Genomic DNA, 19,923 nt, shown 5'->3' with positions numbered 1-19,923 from the left:
TAAGTTAGGTTAACGCATGTTTCCTTCATTTATTTAATAGTAATTTATAGTATAAGGGTGTAAAATTGGATTTTATAGCTTGGGTGATAATTTCCACGAGTGCATAAAATCTCTTCACTCTCATGTGCTATACAATATTTTATCCATTACTTGTATCTAAATTCAATTTTAAATTGTACGTCTTTTCTTTGTCATGTATTGTTTGTGAACAAGTTATAAATGAATGAATGTAAGTTATGGATTTTATGGTCGCTAATGTGAAAAAGTTTTTAATTCAGTGCTGTGAAAAAAGCCATTGTTTAGGTTGCTAAGAACAATGAAATTAAGACCAGTTTTGATACCAGTTATGGATAAAATATTTAATAGTAAGGCATTTGTGTAGTGCACTGCATATCATTGCATTGTATATTTGTTTGTAAGTCAAGTGATGAATTTTATATGCATGTAAATCGAATTAATCTGTTTGTTATATAGTGTATATTGTTATAAAGCCCAACTCTAGCTCAGTTGGTAGTCTCGCTTGTCTCCTGATCTGGAGTTGCGCTCAGGCTTGGTCTGATTATCTGGTTGGTTTTTATCCCCCCCCCCCCTCTTCGAGTTATTTTTTTTTTACCACCTTAAAGCAAATTTCAGATAATTTATGATGAATCCTCGGCCTCAGCTCATCTCGCCAAAAAATTGTGTAACTCTTGAGTTGTTCTACATCTTAAAACTTCAGTGCTAATGTAAGTTCTGTGGAATACAGTAAGTGTAGTGAATAATAAATTAAAGTGCAACTTCGCTAATATTGTGAAAGGAAAAAAAATCAGCTCGGTCTCGATCATTACAATGATCCAGCCGCCTTAAATGAGTATATCAAAACAAACTCGTTATATTAGTGTGCAAAATAAATTTTATCAATATGGTACAGTATGCATTCCTTTAACATTTAATAAGTCTTTGTATTACACCAATATATTAATACTGAAAGTAAAATATTTGTGTTTTGAGTTGACCTGGTTGGCAAGTTGGTATAGCGCTAGCCTTCTATGCCCAAGGTTGAGGGTTCGATCCCGGGCTAGGTCGATGGCATTTAAGTGTGCTTAAATGCGACAGGCTCATGTCAGTAGATTTACTGGCATGTAAAAGAACTCCTGCGGGACAAAATTCTGGCACATTCAGCGATGCTGATATAACCTCTGCAGTTGCGAGCGTCGTTAAATAAAACATAACATTTGTGTTTTGAAAGAAAATTAAAAATCATAATGATAATAATGAACAAATTTGAGTGTGGTACCTATTGGCTTCTTGCTGTTCACTAAAAATTCTCCACTATTAGATCCTACATTTGAGAGCTGATGTAGAAATTTGAGGAGGATTTTGAGTACTAAGTAAAATGTGTTGATTTATTTGTTCTGTTCTATGCTATAACGTATGATATCTTAGTCGTGAAAGTAGGCCTATTTTTCGTCATAACAGAGCTGTCTAGACTCACATGCCTAAAAATTGGTATTTTATTAATAACTAACACATTTTGTACTTATAAATTTTTTTTCTTGTAACTATTAAGGGTTCTTTTCTCCACTATATTGTATATATTCTGCAAACTATATTTGTAATTCCCATTTAACATTTAACATTTTTTTTTGCAGAACTTTCAAAATATAACTTTCAGTTCACAACTAGCTATTATTACCTCAACCTCAAGTTCTGAATTAAGAAAGCTCTTCCCATACTTACTGAGTGAAAGGACTTGATGAATCCCTAGTTTTAGAATTAATTTATTGAACTTTAGAAATCATGCTGAGATATTTAGCTTCAGTATTGAGTGTAAAACTTATATATCATAATATTCTGATAACACTGAGAATAAGCCTTACATATGTTCTGTTTGTTTCCTTATACTGTATATTGAAATGTTTTTATTCTCATTGTTACAGAGGCTTTGTCACGGTGTTTCACGATAAAATAAAGTAGGCCTACCGTATATATTTTCATAAACTTATCCTAATGTAAACTTACTCATTATTAGGGTAAGAACTTTAGACAACTTACAGGATATACCAATGCAGTATTAATAACAATATCACTGTAATATAGGCAAAATAAAAACTATTATGACTATTACATAATACCGGTATGGCCTATATACACTCGGTTGTAATCTGATATAAAATGTTCAAATATTACGTATGAGGTTTCTGAATATCTTGCCCTACTCATTATATCACAAAAAAATTGTTTCCTTTGACTTCGAAATCAATTTGGAAATATAAGAAATAAGGAAGCATAAAATTAAACACTACCTTCATCATCTAACATGGTGTTCAGAATTTCTTGAACTCTAAGCTTGAAGACCCTTCGACTTCTTTCACTAAGTTTTTCCACATCCTCGTGTAAATTTTCCAGAAATAACATGGTTGAAGTTTTTTTCCCACTATGTAGTTTTTTTTTTTTTTTAAGTATTCATTCAGCACATCATTGTCACTTTCCTTCCTCTTTCTAGAAGCTCTCCCATTCGTACTCATCGAACTGGAGGTGGCAGCAGAAGTCTCTTCCAATACAAATTCCACGTCCTGTACTTCCTCCTCCTCTACAACCTGTGAAAGTACTTCTGGTATGTCTGGTGCTACTTCAGTAGGGGTGTTTGTAAACGAACTGGAAAGAATAATGATATCTGATGTAATATGCCTTGTTTATACAATCTTCCTCATTTTTTTTTTTCACTAGCCGAATACATCTAAATTGCGGTAGAGATCCAGATTACTCTAGTAGGTTAGGAAAATGAAAAGAACGTAACCTAACTTAAATTATTCATAAACTATACTAAACCTAACCTAATATAAATTAATAATAAAACTAACTGAATCTAACATTCTATTGGGTTGTGGTAACCTTACTTACATACAAATGGCTTTTAAGGAACCCGAAGGTTCATTGCCACCCTCACATAAGCCTGCCATCGGTCCCTATCTTGTGCGAGATTAATCCATTCTCTATCATCATATCCCACCTCCCTCAAATCCATTTTAATATTATCCTCCCATTTACGTCTCGGCCTCCTCAAAGATCTTTTTCCCTCTGGTCTCCCAACTAACACTCTATATGCATTTCTGGATTCACCCATACGTGCTACATGCCCTGCCCATCTCAAACGTCTGGATTTAATGTTCCTAATTATGTCAGGTGAAGAATACAACCTACCTAACTTAAATTATTCATAAACTACACTAAACCTAACCTAACATAAATTAATAATAAAACTAGCTGAACCTAACAACCTATTGGGTTGTGGATATTTATTTATATTTCTTACAGGCTTAAACCTATAGAAGAAAAGAAAAATATTTTACCTTCTTCCAGCAACAAATGGCTCCAAAAAATTGAGGACATCAAAGTATATCCACTTCTTTACTTTCGATGCTCCAGAGCCTGAGGGGAGGACACTACCTCTTTTACTTCTATACCCGGCCCTCAAAATTTGCCATTTCTTGACACAAGTCTTTGCTGAAACAAAGAATTACATTCTGTAACGAAAATGTCATGCAATTGTTCACATACTCTTTGTGAATAAAGAAAACAGAGTTTTCCATTAAATGTGTTGACTGAGTGATAGAGGTTAAGTATATGGCATTGCTTTTGATTATGTCATGAGTATAATTACTATTCTTATATTAATATAACATTGTTTTTAATCAGTCAATCTTGGATAACAACTTTTCATAATGTAATCCTAACTTTAACACGATTACAAAATAGTTACCAGTTACTATTATTGGAGAAGAATATCCATATAGTTACTTACCACTTTTTGTCCCAATTCTTGAGGCGATCCCATTCCACACAAAGTTTATGGTTTCTCTGTTATCCAGGGAGCCTTGGATTGAATAGCACTTCGTTTTCTCCGACAAGGCAGATTAATTTTTCAATTTCGTCAACAGACCACGTTACCTAATCTGCCATCTTGCATCGACTGTCACTTGAAAAATGAACACGTTTGTTTTCACCAACCAATCGATCTTAGACACTCGTTGTTGATTGCTGCCGATCGATGCTATGTGACTGCTGTTACCGCCCTCTGTATGTTTCTGATGTCGGTTGATCACAGTCGTTCGATTGATTCAGTGTGACAACCCCCTAAGGCTGGAACTGTAGGTCTACTACAAATTATAATAGGACATAACTCAAAACAATCTCCCTCTTTTTCTCTCTCGTACACAAACACATGCATACATCAATAAAACTACGTAACAGTGCTAACAGGAACTTTTTTTAAGTGAAGCTTACCTTCCCAAAGAAAGTAATCTGCCCATACTGTTGCCTCCATATCTTGCCACCTCTGCAATTATTAGTACACTAGTTCATATATTTAAATAAACACTTCTCTTCTTCTTCTATGGTACAACAGCCTTCTTAGGCCAAGACCACCACAATGATTCTCCTCCATCTGGTTCTGTCCCGCGCTTCATTTTTCCAGCGGCTTACTCCGATTGACTTCAAATCTTTTTCAACATCGTCGAGCCATCTTGTTGCTGGTCATCCCACCTTTCTTACTGTGTAGAATGGGTCGGTAAGAGTGACTTTTTTACATGGGCTATCATCATCCATCCTATATAGATGGCCTAGCCATCTCAGTCTGTTGGCCTTGATCACTTTAATTATATTCACATCATTATACAAATTGTATAATTCAGTGTTATATCTGATACGCCAGGTACCCTCTTCATTTACTGGGCCATAAACTTTTCTTAACACTTTCTTTTCGAATACCATTAACCTTTCTATATTTTCTTTACTCAAGGTCCAACTCTCTGATCCATATAATAGGACTGGTCTAATCAATGTTTTATATAGCCTACATTTTGTTTTTATGCTAAGAAAGCGGGACTGGAGTTGCTTCTTTAATCCATAATAACATTTATTTGCCATCTTAATTCTTGAGTTTATGTCTACTGTTACACTATTATCATTTGTTATGATAGTTCCCAGGTATTTAATTGTGTCACATTTTCAAATTTATATTCATGAATAGTGATATGTTTTTCCTTTTCTCGTGTTCTTCCAGTCTGTAAGTACTTAGTCTTACCTTCATTAACTGTTAGTCCCATCTTCTTAGCTGTTATTTCTAATTTACTAAATGCTTCTCTTACCACCCTTTCGGATCGACCAATTACGTCTATATCATCCGCCTATGCTAACAGTTGTATAGACTTATTAAATATGGTACCTCGTGTATCTATCTCTGACTCTCTGATCACCTTTTCGAGGGCTAAATTAAAAAGCAGACATGACAAAGCATCACCTTGCCAGAGTCCTTTGTGTGTCGCAAATTCTTCAGTCAATTGATTTTAAATCCTTACCTTACATCTAACATTTTTAAGCGTAGCTTTCGTAAGATTTATCAATTTTCCTGGAATTTCAAATTCCTCCATTGCTTTATACAGTTGCTCTCGATCAATATTGTCATACGCAGCTTTAAAATCAATAAACAAATGGTGAGTATTTTAAACTCTCGTAGCTTTTGTAATATCTGTCTCAATGTATGTATCTGATCAGCAGTAGATTTACCAGTTTTAAAGCTGCACTGATACCTTCCAATCTGCTTTTCTGCATATGGCCTTATTTTTTTAAACAGTATGATTTAGAATATTTTATACATTATATTAAGAAGTGTAATTCCTCTATAATTATAACACAAAGTAGGATCTCCTGATTTCAAGATAGACAAATTATTCCATGCTCACATTCCAATGGTATTTTTTCTGTTTTCCACACCTGTAATATTATATTGTATATATTTTCTAAAATAATAGGCTCTGCTATCTTAAACAATTCAGCGTTTAAGTTGTCAGGTCCTGGGGCTCGATTATTCTTTAGTTGTTCTATAGCATCTCTAACCTCTTCCCAGTTAGGTACACAGGCTTGGTCTAATTGGTCCTCGAGGTTTGTCATCTCTTCATTAGTTTCCTCTACTTGCATACTCTCCTGCCCTCAACCAGCGTTTCAAAGTGCAATTTCCAACATTCAAGGACTGCTTTTCCATCATGTACCAGTTCCCCGTCAGAGTTTCTACAAATTGTAACTCTTGGTTTAAACTCTTTCCTTAAGTTATTTGATAATCTATAGAACCTTCTAGATGCATTTAACTGATGGTGTTCTTCTAGCTCTTTAAGCAATCCTTCATAATATATTTTCTTCTTATTTCTATGTTTTTTTTTTCTCTACCTTTCTCAATTGTTTATATTTCTCGATTGCACTTCTCGTCCTTTTGTTTATTGCCTCCTTATATGCTTTATTCTTTTCGTCTGTAATTTTAGAACACTCTTCATCATACCAATGTTTATTAGTCCTTTTTTCTTTTTCTTCAATAGTCTCTTCAGCTGCTTTACTCATAACTTCTTTACAAAACCTCCAGCTCTTCTGTTCTGATTGAGCATTACCATTCTTTGCCATTCCAGCTGACAAAGCTAATACGTATTTATTTTTAACATCTGGGTCCTTCAATCTTTCTATAGCATATCTTTTCTTTGTTCTTAGCTGCTTAGGAGCGAAGTATCTACTAATCCTACAGTAAAGCTTAGCTAAGACTAAAAAGTGGTCAGAATCTGCATTCGCACCTCTATAAGATCTTACATCCAATAAATTACTTTTATGTTTTACATCAATTAGACAATGATCAATTTGATTAACTGTTTTCCCGTCAGGGGATTTCCAAGTCCCTTAAATAAACACTGTCACTAGGAATTATGGCAATGGCCAACAGACCTTGTCCACAAGTGTACAGCAGCTTCTCGTTCCATGGCAGGAGAGGAACCAGTATAGTTTATTTTACAATCTGGTTTATGGCCTTCAAACCAAAAGTGAAATTCTGCACTGTTCTCATGAAGCTTTTTTTTTTTGCTACTGAACATCTTTGGCTGTTTTCGATAAAACAACAAAATCTATCACATATCCTGTGACTACATCAATCACACAACTGACACCAAAGTTTGAGGTATGGCCTCGTTTGTGCCAAGTACCATCGAAACTGACCATAATATTATGTAGCTGTCTCTCCGGTCCACACTCACACACCAGTCTGTGGGCATCAAGCACTTCTTGTCTAGGATAAGCTAGAACATCTGTACTAGTGTGTGTAGCAGTAACACATATTTCACTTAGATGATCATTGTATGCAATTTCAGACAATGGGTTCATATCCATGACCATTGCAAAACTTTCTTGTACAATGTAACCTTTTCCAATTTCGGAAAATGCTCGTACAATCCTGCGTTTGACATCAAAAGCAAGGCTTGAAGTATCATCACACTTTACTTGATGAAGTAACATTTCCTCCAAAGCCACCATCTTCGCATGTAGAACCAGTGTGTGACTGTAACCACGAGAAGAACTTATTTCAAGGTTTGCTCTGCCTCCACACTTGCATCCCAGCCTCCCAACTAATTCAAATAGTTTATTTTTAGATAAAAATAAATAATTGGGACCCTCAATATCATCATTAAGCCTACCATTACTGTTTCCACATTTTGAAAAATATTAAATTACTGTTTCCAGATTTTGAAAAATATTAGAAACTAGTCATACCTGTGTGCTTCACTGCACTTGTTAGAAATAAAATATGAAGTAATTACATAATTAAAATAGGACATTTGGTCCAGGGAACATCCGTGTTTGATAGGAGGATAAATTGTTTAATATGTTACTTAAATTGAAATTGTTTTTAAATAATTAAAATACGATCATTTTGGTCCAGAGAGCACTCATTTCCTGCAAGGATAATTCTTTTAACACGTGCTTAAATATATAACACTAGTAAGTTGCCCATTTATCAATCTTCTGTAATAAAGTGTTAAAAGTAGCGTACACAAGACTCAAGATGGACTGTAGTATTCTGTCTGATGTAGTATTATCGTAATTCATAAAATAACGTATTACATTAGCTTTCATCAACATTTTTCATAGCAATACAGTCCTGGCCTTATAAATGAGAAGAGAAGTATAGACATATAATTACTGTGTAACTAAGGCCTCAACCATGTTGGTTTTCTGAAAAATCTGGCGGAAAAACTATACCACACAAACTTTGGCAAACATAGACCATTCTGTTTCATGTGCTCTGGAAATGTAATGTAACAATATGAAATATGGCCCATTTTGTTCTGTTCAAATAATGGTTGGCATATCCCATTTTGATTAATTCATTAATAATAATATATCCCATTTTGATCTATGTACTGATTTTCTCATGCATTTCACACGTCTAAAATAAATCATTTTCAAACTGAACCTTTCTCTGTATAAAGTCTTCAACCCAAACTTGCCCAAGACGTCAATAACTCATTTTCTAAAAAAAGTCACATAGCCCATTTTGATCTCAGGCGCCTCATTTGAAAAGAGTAAAATCCTGTCTTAGAAATACGATGAGAGAAAAGGGACTGATCGCATTAGCCATGTTGTCCATTGAAAGGACTATGTTAAATGTTATTAATGAGAAGGTGATTCAAAAGTTTGCAACCTACAAGACAAGGCAAATGGAACTAATCTTTAAATAAGGAAGTTGCATGATTTATAATGTATGCAGCCCCTCTGAATTCAATACCCTCGAGCCACCACTGTTATTAATTATATTCTGTCTTAAATTTTCATTATTTCTTGTACTTCTATCTGCAGATGGTGTCCAGATGATAACCCTCTGAAACAGTCAACATATCACATGAAGGGCCTGGATGCACTGGTTCTAGTGGATGAAAAAGATGGTACTTTATGACTTTTTAAAGTATATCTTTCATTTGTAGCATTTCTCTGTTATGTGTAATAAAAAACCACAGATTTTCTAATTAGTTGTGAAGATTGTTCCATTCAGTGCGACATCTGGAAAAAGGGACTAAAAAGTGAAGATTCCATGTATGAACAATCTAAGCATTGTTTACTAAGTTCCTTCTTCCTCCTTCACCTACACACTGCAGACAATGATCGTGAAGCAATTGAAAGGAATGGTGGAAGGCCATGTATGGAATTCTGTTCTATCTTTACCACATCAAAATAACACCTTTCCAAGGTTACTTTGATTTCTGGGAACAAAAATAAGTCGCATGATGCTAAGATCGGTGATTACCTGACTACAATAGATGAGACAACACCTATTTTTTTTGTGCTGATCAGAAACTTCCTAGTAATGAAAGTCTTGTGACTTATTGTGTAGTCAGGCAATAGGAACAAACTGTTTTCTTCTTGACACTTACACTGTACACAATGGAATCTCAAAGTTTCCAGATAATAGTAACTGTCTGGTCACTGGTCACAAGCATTTTGTGCACAACTCCCTTGCTGCCATACAAAATAACTTACAGCCTTGTTTATTTTTTATTCAGCCGAACCTCATACAACATATTACTGTGATGTACCGAAGTACATATGGAGTTTCAGTGCAGTAATTCTGCATTTCCATATGGTAAAGAATTGGTAGAACGGAAAAAAAAAAAATTCTTTCTGGCACCGAGACTCGAACTCTGGTTTCCAGCTTTATGTGCTGGTGCTTTATCCACTAAGCCACAGAGTGAAGAGAGAATTTTTCTCTTCTTCACCATCTCAATACAACAGTTTTCTGGGGACTAGAAAAATTGTATTATATTGTATTGAAGGATTATGAAATTTTTCCCAAATTTTCTGTTGTGAAAGTGAGAGCATAGTAGAAATAACTATGAAACATTACATGCTGTGAAATAACATTTGATTACCAGCACTCTGTTTGATTTTTCTTCCACTTTAATGAAAGTAATCCCATGTCTGTCTTTAAAACATTGTAGCCAGCTGTTGTTTGCTTTGAAGTTCGAATCACATTGGCAAAATTAACTGCTTTTGACTTACAATAGGGCCTGTATGACACTTCTGCCCAGCTAAACTGTACATTTTATGTTCTTTCTTTGTTTCATTCTTGCTTTATGACACACACACACAGAGTATATAAGAGAGACCTGTAGTTCTTCTCACACATTTCCTTCTCAAATGGCGTCAGTTTATGATGTCCTTCAGTGTAGCACTTTTAAGAACAATCTCTCTTTGGATTCATATTCACCTCTGGTAGATGACAGCACCAGTTGATGCCTCGTAACACTAGTCCCGTGTTTCAGTTGCCGCACTGAGTGATCTAGTACTTGGAATATTTGGACGAACTTTTTTTACCAAAAAGGCAAATATATTTGTTTAATATTCTGTTCTATACTTAGCCTTAATCTGTCATTTTTAAAGGTCTGACAGCCATTTTTAAAATGCTATGCGTAGCTCTTTTAAACTGTCATAGTCAGTAAAACTTGTGTGTTCTCAAAACTACGTTTGTGATCAATAAAAGGTCCCTAAGGGCTTCTATTTGCTCTGATTTATATGAAACTTTTCAGCATGCTCCAATGGGTACCGTACACAAAGTTGTGCATGAAATCAGTTCTTAATTATAAACTTTTCATGATATAGATTTTTAACTTTAAAAAATCAAAGAATATTATCACGTAAAAATTATGATTTCTATTAATATTTTTATCTCATTAACCAATATTCATCTCTAAAAATCCATGCACAGTTTTCCTAATCATGAGATGTAATTTAAAAAAAATGCAAGTAACAAATCTGAAGCTGTGAGGAATGTTTTGAATTTATACATAATTTAATTAAAATAAGTGAACATTATTATCTAAGGAACTAACTGAAACTTTATGAAATTTATTACTATCATTTAAATGTACAGACACAGGAAACACAACGTATTTGGAAGCAATTGATAAAAAGTTTTTAAAGTTTCTAAACTCAGTCCCAGTGTCCCTTTATAGGAACAATGGAATGATTTGAAATCACAATAAAAAACACAGGACAATATAAACTATAAGTACAGTAACAACTCACACTTGGCAGTTGGTGTCAAACAAGTAAAGGAAAAATATCCAGATTGTACACGGTTTGTTCCCCACAGCTTGACAGAAGATCAAGATGTGACTGTATTGGACACGCCTTAGATATCACAGAAAATGCTCCAAGAAAACAAAATTCTTGGAATCGATTTATTGCAACAGATAGCTCTGAAACAGAGTACTGAATTACGGAATGGGTATGCAAAGAAACTATGGTTTCAGAAATAATTAAAAGAAAAAAAAGGGGGGCTGCTGATTTGCTTCAAATGTAGTAAAGGTTTCATTCATCGAGAATTTGTCTCTTTACTGTAACTTATATCTTCTTCATTGATAGCACAAACTTTAGTCAGTCGGAAGCACTAAGGTTCACTATGATTGTCATTGGAGAGTACAATAGAATCTCCATTATACATCCCTCAACTAACCGTACTGTGGGTTATTTGCATCAAAAAGAAAGAACGCGATTTTTAAGTGGTACATACAATGATGGTTTTAGATTGCTCTTTTCTAGTTTCTGAATTGTTCATACTGCTCATAGTAAAGAGTTAGGTTTGGAGGTAAATCCCGAAAAGATAAAGTATATATGTTTATGTCTCGTGATTGGAATATAGTATGAAATGGAAATACACAAATTGGAAATTTATTCTTTGAAAAGGTGGACAAGAACGCATATAAAACCTTAATAAGACCAGTTGTTTTATATGGTGCAGAAACATGAATGTTAAATGTTGAAACATGCAACAGGCTAACAATTTTTGAAAGAAAAATTTTGAGGAAGATATTGAGAGCAGTTCATGATGGTGTCAACTGGTGAAGAAGATATAATAATGAGTTGATGGATATGTATGGTTAGTTGGGAGACCGGAGGAAAAAAGACCTTTGGAGAGGCCGAGACATAGATGGGAGGATAATATAAAAATGGATTTGAGAGAGGTGGGATATGATGGTATTGAATGGATTAATCTTGCTCAGGATAGGGACTGATGACGGGCTTATGTGAGGGTGGTAATGAACCTCCAGATTCCTTAAAAGCCATTTGTAAGTAACCCACTTGCTCGAATATTTCTTAGTGATTAATAAACTTAAAATAAACATACAACAAGAAAATTAGTTGTAGGAAAATGCAGAAGAAATAACCGACTTTTCAAAATATTTTAATGGCACCAAATAGATGTATGTCTATTAAAATTGATAATAAGTATTATCTGTATTTTTTTCGATTAACTGTTCATCATGTGCTGTCCATCAAAATGGTTAACATGCAGCATTTTAGATCTGGCATATTGCACTCATATAATTTTAATTAATTAATGGCATTCACACAATCATCATTTTATTTCACTAACCTGTGTTACAGTAGTCGCTGAAAGTGGTGTCCATTAGCATTCAGACATTCCCGACATCTTTTGATGAAATTTGAATTCACACGCAATAGCTTTCGTTATCCTTCTAATTTCTGTTCTTATATTGTCTTTCAGTTCTTCGATGGTGTGGGTTATTTCTATAGACTCTATTTTTTAGGGTTCACCACAAATAATAATAATAATAATAATCGCACGTGGTAAGAAAGAAAGACAATATAATAACAGAAATTAGAAGGATAACGAAGAACTTTTGCATGTGCATTCAAATTTCATCAAAAGATATCGGGAATGTCAGAATGCTAATGGACACCACTTTCAGCAACTAATGTAACACAGGTTTATGAAATAAAATGATGGTTGTGTGCATGTCATTAATTAATGAAAGTTATATGAATGCAATACGCCATAGATTACAGATCTAAAATGTCACGTTTTACCTCGTGTTCTACAGACTTGCTCCCAACCATGTGGGAACGTTCTTTGGATCAAGTGTGACGCGGGCATACTGTATTTTATGCACAAATTAAGTAAACACAGCAGAAGTAGGAAATATACACTTTCAGAAATAGAAGATAGGCACACGTGTTCCTTACTGAGGGAGAACAACTTATGGAATAATTTTTCTCAGGTTCTCAGCCAGGTGAGTTGGACTGTTGCATTCAAGCTTTCGATGACTAGCTCTGCCATCTTCTTCAGGGATTCAAGTGCTGTGAGACTATGTCTAGCTAGTATATAACCAGTCACCATCAATGACACATAAACGAACGGTCCTGTTGACTCTTCTGCACAGGGCGAGGGGGATTCGGACCAAGAAAGTCTCCCTTCGGAGATTCGATATCTGCACAAGACATTCCAACAGAACAACTTCGGCAACAGAGAAATTAGTTTGGCCCTCAAAAGGCCTTCTCCTTCGAGAGCAGAGCAGTGTCATTTCCCCAGGATGGATATTCTATGTAATGCGACAGCTATATATTTTAATGACTATAATCATCTGCTTGTCTATGTGGATGACGTGAATATGTTAGGAGAAAATCCACAAACTATTTGGGAAAACACAGGAATTTTACTTGAAGCAAGTAAAGAGATAGGTTTGGAAGTAAATCCCGAAAAGATAAAGTATATGATTATATCTCGTGACCAGACCGTAGTATGAAATGGAAATATAAAAATTGGAAATTTATCCTTTGAAGAAGTAGAAAAATTCAAATATCTTGAAGCAGCAGTAACAAATATAAATGACACTCAGGAGGAAACGAAATGCAGAATAAATATCGGAAATTATTATTATTCAGTTGAGAAGCTTTTGTCATCCAGTCTGCTTCCAAAAAAGCTGAAAGTTAAAATTTATGAAACAGTTATATTACCGGTTGTTCTGTATGGTTGTGAAACTTGGACTGTCACTTTGAGAGCGGAAGAGAGGTTAACCCATTTATGCCCACTGCCCCAGTAATGGGGTGTTGTATATTTTAGCCTTCCACTGTTCACGAAGGCTTTTTTTTCTTGCCGTAACTGTTTCGAGACGTTAAGTTGGTACTACTGAAGAACGACAATGTACAGTTTATACAAGCTGGGCTCCCAGTTCTAGACAGAGCACAAACAAAAAAGGAGGTTTTATGAGAAGGTGACATCTACAAATGTGTAAGTAATTTCTTATGTACAGTTATTGATAATGTGATTAAATTTTATAGTAAACACTTGCCAAATAATGTAAATCGAATATGCATTCATCATGTTATTTCAGTCTACTTCAGTTTTCTTTCTATTACATGTTACATTATACTGCCCCAGAAGTGGGGCACTGGACACAGATGGGTAGGCGTTTTTTCTGGTATACATAAGTGTTTTGTCTCCTTCCAGAGTCGAAATTATTGCTATTGCGGAGGAAGATAATAACATCCTGGATGCTGATGTATTTATTAAACTTCCTGAGATAACCGTTTTGAAGAAATTTAACGTATTTTCATGCATGTGATAATGGGAAAATTGACAAAAATGACAAATTTGCTTAAAGTGAGGCCATTGTGGTCGCTTCTAAATGAGCGCTAGTTGCAGTTCCTTCCAGGAGAAACCAATTTCAGCATCGATGAAGTAATAACACCATATTTTCGTTGTCACAGCACGAAACAACATATTCAAGGTAAACCCATAAGGTATGGTTACAAGTCATGGTGCTTGTGTACACGTCTTGATTCCATCATTCATTCTGAATCGTACCAAGAGGCTTCTACTGGCGAGATAATTTCTGGGTGGGTCTGTTGCCAGAATTATCTTGCCAGTGGTGGACCTTCTTGCTGAATTTCCAGAAGAAAAATCTTACTTCTTATATATGGATAATTCCTTCACTTCATTGTCACTTTTCAGAAAACTGAAAGAGAATGGTCATGATGCAACTCACACTATAAGTGCAAAACGGACAGCAAAGGCTCTCCTGAAAACTATAGAGGCCATGAAAAAAATTCCGCGTGGTTCACATGACCAAGTGACAGAAGATATATCAGGAATCATTCTTGTGGGTTACTACGATAATAGTATCGTAACTGTTGGATCCAATTCGGCATAGGAAGTGGGGATGGCTGGGACATACACTTCGCCGACCTCCAGATGACCCCGCCAGGAAGGCATTGGATTGGAATCCGCAGGGCAGCAGAGGAATTGGCAGACCCAAGATAACATGGAAACGAACTGTTCTCACAGAAGCAAAAACGATGGGGAAGACATGGAGTGAGATTAAGGCGTTGGCCAGGAATAGAGTCAGATGGAGAAGCTTTCTGAGAGCCCTATGTTCCACCTAGGAATGATGGGAATATTGATTGATTGAACTGTTGGATCCATGAGCACGGCACAGAACCCACGGGAGAAGCAAGACGTTGGAGTGCAGTCCAGAAAAAGAAGATCAAAATTCCACAGCTTGCCTATATTGTGAACTATAATCTGTTTATGGGCGGGGTAGATAGAATGTACCAGAATATATCATGTTACAGAATCAATATTTGAAGCAAGAAATGGTATTGGCCTCATTACTTTCGACTTCAATGCCACCATGAGCAATGCTTGGCAACTGTATTGTCTAACACCAAAGGGTAAAGAAGATGATATGGATTTTCGTCCATGTGATGCATTGTACAAACATATCTACCGCAATATCCCGAGACTAGATTACGTCCTGGCCGCTCACCACTCACTAGAAAACGAAGGGTTCCTGATGAAGCCTGCCTCGATGGTCGTAATCACGTGATTGAAAGAAGTGAAACTCAAGTAAGAGGTGCAGAGTGTCATAAGAATACCTTCAGAAAGTGTAGGAAATGTAATGTAGACTGTTACTTCCATTACTTTAAAAAATTCCATACCTAAGTTGCAAACTATGACTATTATCTGAACTAAGTGTAAAACAAGAAACAAGTGAATGGCTCAAATAGGCCTATGTTTGTTTCTAATGTAGAATTGTTTATACCTTTCTTATATAGGTGCTATAATATATGAAAAAGAGCTCTATAGGATTTATTTTACAAAAAATATCAATTATCAAAACACCCATCCCATTGATGCCCACTGCCCCATTTCTGGGGCGGTGGTTTTCTTCAAACTGGCTAAGTGAAATTTGTTTTGAGTAATTTTCTCTTTAGTTACCAAGTCTTATGGTTACAATATTAAAGTATTTCTCAAAACTGCAAAAAAAAAAAAAAAAAAATTAACTTGGGTATAAATGGGTTAAGGATGTTTGAGAATAAGGTGCTTAGGAAAATATTTTGGGCTGAGGGATGAAGTTACAGGAGAATGGAGAAAGTTACACAATGCAGAACTACACACATTGTATTTTTCACCATTAAATCCAGACGTTTGAGATTGGCATGACATGTAGCACATATGGGCGAATCTAGAATGCTTATAGAGTATTAATTGGGAGGCTGGAGAGAAAAAGACCTTTGGGGAGGCCAAGACGTAGATGGGAGAATATTAAAATCGATTTGTGGGAGGTGAGATATGATAGAGACTGGATTAATCTTGCTCAGGTAGGAACCAATGGCGAGCTTCTGTGAGGGTGGTAATGAACCTCCAGGTTCTCTAAAAGCCATAAGTATGCTTAAGAATTCTTTTGGTATACGTCTCCTTTTCTGTAGGCCTATACAATTCCCTTGTGACTTCATTAATAGAATTTTAAAAGGAATGGGTGAAAGGAGACATGCTTGTTATACTCCTTGTTATTGTTCTATGGCCCCTATGTACTACTTCACTTTCACTTTGATGTTTGTGTTGTAGTGCAGTCTTTGTATGGTGCTAGTGATATGTTGAAGTACACATTCTTGTTACTGACCATATTTTGGACAACTTGTAAAATATAATTAAATAATATGTGAATTCATTGTACGGTTGGTTCTTTTAGGGCCATTCATTCTCATTGTTCTTTCTGACTTTTCATTGTGTAGTGCAATAGTACATTTTGAACTGTGAATATTTTTTACATTTAAGATGGTTTCATCTGTATGTTGGTTTTTAGAATGTTTACAACCTGAGCTTCAAGTTTAAAAATTAATAAATATGTGGCACAACAGCCTGTAGAGGATCAAGGCCGAGTGCTGGCAAAGATGAACGATCATCCGACTAGTATGGGGATAGCTTATGGTACAAAGTGTTATGAACTGAAATTGCATTTATATTTTTTATTTATTCTTGATATGTTAAAAAGAGTTTGTAAGCCTACTTAAAAGAAAGTAGTGAGTTTTGTCGTAAACATACAAATAACCAAATTTTGGATAAATTAGACCTACTTGAGGTTTTCTGGAAACATATTCCTTGATACTTCGTACATGGTTCTGAAATGTATGATGACAGAAATGAATTGGTAATTCTCTAATAAAATTACGCCGAAGAAGGCACATCTGTCTTTGCTCCCTTCTTGTTAAACAGACAGGAAGTTCAGGACGCAATACTAGGGAAGCAGACCATTTCCCTAGTAATTCGTTCTGGACCTCTCGCGTGTTATGTTGGTATTTAGTAGTGGAGAGAAAGAGAGATGTACCACCTTTGAAGTTTTTCTGGAGAATTAATTTGAATTTTATTACATTGTTGTCAGTTTAGTCAACTGTCCGAGGACGGGTTGGAGTCCCATAAGTGACACCAATAAGGTAACACTCATGAGGTAACTAAGCTATGAGATAATGGGGTAAGGTGGCCAGTTCCTTTCCCTCTTCATTTCATACATCATTGACTAGTAACATATTTCACTAATCAGACTTAAAATGTATACAAATAATAATTATTGTTCTTCCTCTGACACCTATCGTCAAGTGAGATGTACTGCCTGATAACAGATGTACAGTACACATCAACCAGAACCTCAATCAGAGGTGTTTTGACATTGTGGATAGTAAAAATATATAAGTAGACAGATTTTGTCTATTCAGAATCCATTCTGTGTGAAAATTTATGGTGAATAAATATGTAGTTTACGAGACATGCATGCGCGTACGCACACTTACTGCTGCTGCTGCTGCTGCTGCTGCTGCTAATTGAGATAACACTGTCAGTTCTTTTGTTTTTATGTTTTAAAGCTATAATTGTTTTATTTAACCTCTATGTGGTTTTATATAGTGTTCCCATCCTAGTGATTGGTTGCTTGCCATTAGATACAAAGTTTCATTCTTCAAAATTCATTGTCCTTGATCATGTTCATACTTTGGATCTAATGGCAAGCAACCAATCACTATGAAACCACACAGGAATTAAGTATAATACTTAGTACTGCTTTAAAAAATAAAAGAAAATAACTGATAGTAATATTTCATTTACTTTTCCTTGTTTGAATTGATGTGTAATAACAGTCAGTTTCATAATTTTGTTCTTCTTATATTTATCTCTTAACCTTTAAACGCCTAAAGACTTATACCACTATTGCATGCCAATTTCTAACTCGTAAGTAGGAGTTTATATACCTACACCATCATCATCATCATCATTGGCATTACAGCCCTTGTAGTTTAGCCTGAACCTCCCTCAGAACATCCGACCAATCACTCCTGTCTAATGCTCGTGTTCTCCATCTTCTAATTCCAACTTTTGTTAGGTCAGCCTGAACATCATCCAGCCATCTCAATTTAGGTCGTCCGACTTTCCTTCTTCCTACTGGCAATGCATCTAGTAGAGCTTTGGGTGTGCGATTGTTCTCCATTCTGGTTACGTGTCCCAGCCACTCTAACCTTCTGAGTTTTATATCAACAATAATGTTAACATCTTTACATAATTCATATAACTCGGCATTTGTTCTGATTCGCCAAAACCCTTGCTCATAAGTAGGCCCAAAGATTTTTCGTAATACTTTCCTTTCCCAGGCATTTAAGATCTTTATTGCCCTTTCAGGTAGAGTCCAGGTTTCACTTCCATATACTACTATTGGTTTGATAATAGTTTTATATATTCTTATTTTTGCTTTTCTTGAGATACACCTGGACTTCATAGTTCTATTCAATGCCCAAAGACCTCGGTTCCCAGCTGCAATCTTCTCTTTTTTATATCGGTCATAACATCATTATTATCTTTCACCATGGGCCCCAGATACTTAAAACAGGAAACTCTATCAAAATTATTATTATTATTTAAATTAATCTTATTAGTATTGTCGTTATTCATATTATACATGTATTTAGTTTTATCATTGTTAATTTCCAAACCAGCTTTGATTGCTTCAGCTTCTATTTGTTTGAGTATTTCATCCATTGTACTTACATTGCGTGATAAGATAACAATATCGTCCTCATATGCCACATATTGTGCCGTTCTATTGATGATTGTACCTCCTGGGTTTATGGTTATCTTTTGAACAATTCTATGTAATCCAACATTAAACAACATAGTAGATAAGGCATCACCTTGCCTAATGCCATTAAAAGTTATAAAGCTTTCAGAGAGTTTATTTTGCATTTTAACTTTGTTTTGAGTTTGTGTTATAGTAAATTTTAGTTAAATTGATCAGTTTATTGGGAACTCCAATTTCGCCTAAAGTTTCTAGAATATAATCTCTGCTAATGCAGTCAAAAGCTTTTTTAAAGTCAATATATAATTTTTTATATGGCTTCTTTCTGTTTGCTATTATCTATATTGTCTGTAAAACAAAAGTACTAATACCAATTTCTTAATATTGCAGTTGTGTTTTAAATGTTAATAACATAATAAAGAGATAAGAAAAATTGTCAAATAAATTTAAAATATATATATATATATATATATATATATATATATATATATATATAATTGGTGCAAAGGTAAATTAAATTCACAAAACTTCTCTAAAATTAGGTCTAAAGAAAATATGTTGTTGTTGTTTTCTAATGCCAGGCGTTTGACAATAAAGTCATTTGACCTCTTGCATTCCAATATTTTTCAAAGATATTATCATGGCCAGCCACTGAAGCACAGATTTTGAGGTGTTCCGAATCCACTAAAGAAAATATTTGATATGTTGTTGATCGCCCCTTACAGAAGCTGCACTGGTATTCTCCAAGAGTTGCTTCTATGTATGGTTCTAAATACTTAGCTAAGATATTAGTGAAAATTTTATATGTAGTATTTAGCAGTGATATGCCCCTATAATTCTTACACTAATGCCATTAAGTTTATTGCCTGTTTTATGTATAGGGCATAAGACAGCTACACTGCAGTCACTAGGCATTTGTTCCTGATTCCATATA

At 35.0% G+C, this 19,923-nt stretch overlaps 1 long non-coding RNA gene across 1 annotated transcript; it reads left to right on the top strand.

Annotated features, from left to right (window-relative positions):
* Positions 1-377: 377 nt before the first annotated feature.
* LOC138715698 (uncharacterized) lies at positions 378-8,816 on the top strand. The gene is made up of 2 exons (XR_011336552.1): positions 378-725; positions 8,650-8,816. It is a non-coding gene; the product is annotated as an uncharacterized lncRNA (long non-coding RNA).
* Positions 8,817-19,923: the final 11,107 nt, after the last annotated feature.

The sequence above is a fragment of the Periplaneta americana genome, chromosome 15, assembly GCF_040183065.1.
Source record: "Periplaneta americana isolate PAMFEO1 chromosome 15, P.americana_PAMFEO1_priV1, whole genome shotgun sequence".
NCBI classification, from domain to species: domain Eukaryota; kingdom Metazoa; phylum Arthropoda; class Insecta; order Blattodea; family Blattidae; genus Periplaneta; species Periplaneta americana.
Note: the sequence above shows the minus strand (reverse complement) of the source record. Positions and strands in the feature narration are given on the sequence as shown.